Source organism: Stegostoma tigrinum, chromosome 17 (assembly GCF_030684315.1).
Source record: "Stegostoma tigrinum isolate sSteTig4 chromosome 17, sSteTig4.hap1, whole genome shotgun sequence".
NCBI lineage: Eukaryota > Metazoa > Chordata > Chondrichthyes > Orectolobiformes > Stegostomatidae > Stegostoma > Stegostoma tigrinum.
The window spans coordinates 11512015-11518629 of NC_081370.1; positions in this window are offsets into that span (position 1 = coordinate 11512015).

The following is a 6615-nucleotide window of genomic DNA, read 5'->3' on the forward strand; positions in this document are numbered from 1 at the left end:
CTCCTACCAAAGTGCGTCACCTCACACTTGTCCGCATTAAACTCCATTTGCCACCTCTCAGCCCAGCTCCACAGCTTATCTATGTCTCTCTGTAACCTACAACATCCTTTGTCACTATCCACAACTCCACCGACCTTAGTGTCATCTGCAAATTTACTAACCCATCCTTCTATGTCCTCACCCTTATAAAAATGACGAACAGCAGTGGACCCAACACTGACAGTTGCGATACACTACTAGTAACTGGACTCCAGGATGAACATTTCCCATCAACCACCACCCTCTGTCTTCTTTCAGCAAGCCAATTTCTGATCCAAACTGCTATATCTCCCACAATCCCATTCCTCCGCATTTTGTACAATAGCCTACTGTGGGGAACCTTATCGAACACCTTGCTGAAATCCATATACACCACATCAACCGGTTTACTCTCATCTACCTGTTTGGTCACCTTCTCAAAGAACTCAATAAGGTTTGTGATGCATGACCTATCCTTCACAAAACCGTGCTGACTATCCCTAATCAAATTATTCTTTTCCAGATGATTATAAATCCTATCTCTTATAACCTTTACCAACAACTGAAGTAAGGTTCACGGGTCTATAATTACCAGGGTTGTCTCTACTCCCCTTCTTGAACAGGGGAACCTCATTTGCTATCCTCCAGTCTTCTGGCACTATTCCTGTAGACAATGACAAGTTAAAGATCAATGCCAAAGGCTCAGCAATCTCCTCCCTGGCTTCCCAGAGGATCCCAGGATAAATCACATCCGGCCCAGGGGATTTATCTATTTTCACACTCTGTAGGATTTCCAGTACCCCTTCCTTGTGAACCTCAATCCCACCTAGTCTAGTAGCCTGTATCTCAGTATTCTCCTCGACAACATTGTCATTTTCTAGAGTGAATACTGTTGAAAAATATTCATTTAGCGCTTCCCCTAACTCCTCTGACTCCACACACATCTTCTCACTACTATCCTTGATTGGCCCTAATCTTACTCTCGTCATTCTTTTATTCCTTATATACCTATAGAAAGCCTTAGGGTTTACCCTGATCCGATCCGCCAACAACTTTTCATGTCTCCTCCTGGCTCTTCTGAGCTCTCTCTTTAGGTCTGTCCTGGCTACCTTGTAACCCTCAAGCACCCTAATTGAGCCTTCACATCTCATCCTAACATAAGCCTTCTTCTTCCTCTTGACCAGAGATCCCACTTCCTTTGTAAACCACGGCTCCCGCTCTCTACAGCTTCCTCCCTGCCTGACAGGTACATACTTATCTGGGACACACAGGAGCTTTTCCTTGAATAAGCTCCACGTTTCTAATGTGCCCATCCCCTGCAGTTTCCTTTCCCATTCTATGTTCCCTAAATCTTGCCTAATCTCATCGTAATTGCCTTTCCCCCAGCTATAACTTTTGCCCAGTGGTATACATCTATCACTTTCCATCACTAAAGTAAACATAACAGAACTGTGATAGCTATCACCAAAGTGCTCGCCTATTTCCAAATCTAACACCTGGCCGGGCTCATTACCCAGTACCAAATCTAATGTGGCTTCACCCCTTGTTGGCCTGCCTACATACTGAGTCAGGAAGCCCTACTGCACACACTGGACAAAAACTGACCCATCTATAGTACTCGAACTATACTGTTCCCTGTCAATATTTGGAAAGTTGAAGTCCCCCATGACAACTACCCTGTCTCTCTCACTCCTATCGAGAATCATCTTTGCTATCCTTTCCTCTACATCTCTGGAACTATTCGGAGGCCTATAGAAAACTCCCAACAGGGTGACCTCTCCTGTTTCTAAGCTCAGCCCATACTACCTCAGTTGACGAGTCCCCAAACATCCTTTCTGCAACTGTAATACTGTCCTTGACCAACAATGCCACACCTCCCCCTCTTTTACCATCTTCTCTGTTCTTACTGCAACATCTAAATCCCTGAACCTGCAACAACCATTTCTGTCCCTGCTCTATCCATGTCTCCGAAATGGCCACAACATTGAAGTCCCAGGTACCAACCCATCCTGCTAGCTCACCCACTTTATTTCGGATGCTCCTGGCATTGAAGTAGACACACTTCAAACCAACTTCTTGCTTGCCGGTGCCAGCTTGCTTACCTGAAACTTTATTTCGGACCTCCCTACTCTCAACCTTTTCTATACTCGAACTACAATTTTGGTTCCCATCCCCCTGCTAAATTAGTTTAAACCCACCCGAATAGCCTTAGCGAATGTCCTCCCCCAGGATATTGGTACCCCTCTGGTTCAGGTGAAGACCATCCTGCTTGTTGAGGTCCCACTTATCCCAGAAGGAGCCCCAATTATCCAAGAATCCGAAACCCTCCCTCCTGCACCATCCCTGTAGCCACATGTTCAACTCCTCTCTCTCCCTACTCCTCGCCTCACTAGTACATGGCGCAGGCAACAAACCAGAGACAACAACTCTGTTCGTCCTAGCTCTAAGCTTCCATCCTAGCTCCCTGAATTTCTGCCTTAAATACCCAACTCTCTTCCTACCTATGTCGTCGGTGCCTATGTGGACCACGACTTGGGGCTGCTCCCCCTCCCCCTTAAGGATCCCAAAAACACGATCAGAGACATCACGAACCCTGGCACCTGGGAGGCAACACACCAACCATGAGTCTCTCTCGTCCCCACAGAACCTCCTATCTGTCCCCCTAACTCTGGAGTCCCCATAGTTACCCTCTCTTCAGCAATGTTCTCCTTAATCAACTTTGTCATCCCTTTCTGCTTTCCTTGCATTCCTAAACACTTTACATTCAAGAACACTTACTGTGCAGTCCTACCCTTGGACGAGCTGAGTCTATTAAGCCACAACACCTTTCCCAAGAGCAATCTGCTCCTTTTACTCACCAGTCTTATTGAAATGCACTCTGTACGCTCACACGTGTACATCCTGATTCCAGTTTAAACTTTATTACATCTCCTTTACTGTCAAACCTTCGTATTTCTTACTCTAGAGTATCTCCTAGTGTTCTGTGCACCTTGGTATTCCTCTCAAATGTTACATCTTTGTTCCTAAATACTGCCTTATTCCTTGTGGGTTAATTGGGGTGGTACGGTGGTGTAGTGGTTAGCATTGCTGCCTCACAGTGCCAGGGACCCAGGTTTGATTACACCCTCAGGCAACTGTCTGTGTGGAATTTGCACATTCTCTCTGTGTCTGCATGGTTCCCCAACAGGTGCTCCAGTTTCCTTCTACTGTCCAAAGATGTGTGGGTTAGGTGGATCAGCCATGTTAAATTGCCAAGTTAGGTGGATTAGCTATAGGAAATGTAGGGTTACATGGAAAGGGTAGGGGATGGGGCTGGTGAGATCCTCTTCAGAGGGGCAGTCTGGACTTGTTGGGCAGAATGGCCTGTTTCCAGACTCTAGGGATTCTATGAGGTTTGTATGATCATTAACTTGCGCTGTTGGGGAGGGTTTAAACAAGCAATTCAAAGGTGGGCACAAAAGATCCAATGGCATATTTTTAACAGCAGGGCAATTCTCCCTCATATCCCTGGAAATACTCACCCCTCAATCAAGATCAAATGAACATTTGGATCTTATCAAATAGCTATTTGTGGGAACTTGTGCACAAAATGCCTGCATAGTTTCCTATGTTACAACAGTAATTACACTTAAAAGTACCTCATTAGCTGTAAGGTGCTTTGAGCTATCCTGTGGTCATGAAGGGTGTTATGTAAACATACTGTTCTTTTTAAATACAGGAATAATATTGAAAACAGGCATATTGCTGAGGTTTTCATCCTACACTCATCAGGACAGTCACAAGAATCCCAAATTTCAAGCAATCACCATTTAAACTGCAGGGGGCAAAGATGCTGTAGATTATGATTGACAAGTGCTTTGTTATGGAGAAAGCGAAAGGGAAGATAAATTTCCCAAGGTCCTGGCTACTTCAAAAAAATGTGTAAGGCTTCAATCATATTCCTTTAGTTGGAAAGGATTGGCCTTGATGTATAAATGAATGTCATTTCTATCAAGCTTAAATAAGTCAATATTCAGAACTCGATTGATCATATTAAGTTGATTGTTAGTGTAGCTATTACCACACTGGATTATTCAGCAAGTGCAGCAATTGCAGAATCACATCTAATAGAAGAGGTGTTATTTTGGATTTTATAAGCCTAGCTGATATAGTTTGTACTGTACCCCATCTGTATTCTGCCAATTACAAATAACTAACTCAATATACCAACTGGGTCATATGGTCAACCTAACTGGCATCACACCAGTAATATATTCAAACTTTGCTCCATTTTTGAATTACCTGGGAGCTTGGGCAGCTAGACCAGAAGCTGTTCCCTGTTAGCTTCTCTGTGGCAATGAGTTGGCCAATCAGAGTTGACTCGTCATTCAACTAGTCTTTATCCTTAAAGTATAAGTTGTTGTGATTGTTAGTAATTGGATGAGTGCAAGATGAAAAATCTCAGCAACGTGTCCTCTGTTCAGCAATAATACACACAGATCTGGTGCCATGGCATACCTATAGAAACTGTCTCCCACATTTGTCTCTCCGACTACCCCTTCTTTTGCTCTCTCTCCCATTTCTTCTCCTGTCTCACATCCCACCTCCCTCTCTCCCCCATATCTTCCACCCTCCTCCCCATCTCTCCCTCTCGCCGCCCCACACCCCCCATCGCTCATCTTTCCCACAACCCCCATGTCTCTCTGTCCCCACCCACACAACTCCCATCTTTAACATTATCCCTTTCTCCCATCTCTCCCACATTCCCCCTCCATCGCTCTTATCTAAGCTGTGTCTCTGTCTCGCTGCCTTCGCTTTCTGACAATTTCCATTCTGTCTCCCACATTCCCTTCTCTCCCTCTCTCCCACAGTTCTCTCTCTCTCTCCCACATTCCTGCACCCTTGGGCTCAACTCTTTCTTTCTCCCAACCCTCCATCTCACCCACAATCCCTTCCTCTTGTCCACATTCTGTCCTAATCTCTCTCTCATACATTCCATACCCTTCTCTCTCCCACATTCTGTCCCTCTATCCTAGTCTCTCTCTCTCTCTCTCTCTCTCTCTTGCACACATTATACTCCCTCCCCTCCTTCTCTCCCTGCCACATTCCTTCTCTGCATCGTCTGCATGCCCACACTCTCTCCCTCTCTCCTGCATTCCCTCTCTTCTTCCCCTTTGCTGCATTGTCACACTGTCTCTCCCTCTCTGTCCCACATTCTGTCTCTCTCTGTCTCTACCATCCTTCCCCTCCACTCTCACTGCCACATTCCTTCTTTCTTCCTCCCTGTATTCCCTATTCCCTCACTCTATCTCCCCCCCCAGCTCTTTCCCCCAATCCATCTGCCCCTACCTCACCCCCCCTTCCGATATCTCTCTCCCCGTCTCCCATATACCCTCCCATTCTCTCTCCTGCATTCTCTCCCTGTCTCCTAAATTCCCTCCCTGTCTCTCCTCCCTCCTGTCTCTCACCCTGCCTCATTCCTCCTGTCTACTTCTCTGTATCCCCCATTTTCCCATTCTCTCTCCCTCCCTCCCATTTTCCTTTCCCCTTTTTCTCCCATATTTCCCCTCTCCCTCTCTCTTCTGTTCTCTTCCACATTCCTTCTCTCTCCCCACTACCTTGCCTCTCTGTCCCACATTCTCTCTCTCTCTCTCCCTCTGTCTCACATTCCTTCTCCCTCCCTCTCTCTCACCCCCTATCGTCCACATTCCTTCTGTCTCTGTCTGTCCCTCCTCCCACATTTCTCCTCTCTCTCTTTCCCTCCCTCTCTCCCACATTTCCACACTCTCCCTCCAACTCTCCCACATTTCCTTTCTCCCTCCATCCTCCTTCCCACATTCCATCTTTCTCCCTCCCTCTCCTAAATTCCCAAACCTACTCTCTCCCCCATCTCTGTCTTGCATTCCCTCACTCTCACATTTCCTTTCTCTCCTTCTTTCAGCCACATTGCCTCTATCTTCCTCTCTCTACCACATTTCACTTCCCTCCTTCTTCCCAACATTCCCTCACTCTTCCCACATTCCTTCTCTCTCTTGCTCCTTTTCCCACAATCCCTCTCTTCCACATTCCTCCTGTTTGTCCCACATTCACTGTCCCTCACTCCTTCTATCTCCCCCTCTCTCCCTCTCCCACATTTCCCCCTCTCCCAAATACTCTCTACCTCCCTCTCTGCAACACTCGACCCATCCCACATTCCTTCGCTCCCTCTCTTCTGCATTTGTTTTCTCCCTGTTACCTCTCTCCCACATTCCATCTTTCTCCCTCTCTCCTACATTCCCATACACTCTCTCTCCTCACTGTCTGTCCTGCATTCCCTCTCTCTTGTATTCTCCCTCTCCTTTTTTCACCCACATTCCCTCTCCTTCTCCATCTATCTCGCACATTCCCTCCACCCTCTTTCTCCCACACAGTCCCCCTCTCCACCACATTCCCCTCCCCTCTCTCTCTCTGACCTTGCCTCACTCTCCCTCCCTAACTCTCTCCCACGTCTTCTCTCTCACTCCCTCTCTTTCGTGTTACCCCTCTCTGCCCCATATTCGCTGTCTCTCTCTTTCCCTCTATCCTCCCTTCGACGTTACCTCTCTCTACCTCCCTCTCTCTCCCTCCCTCTAGAATACC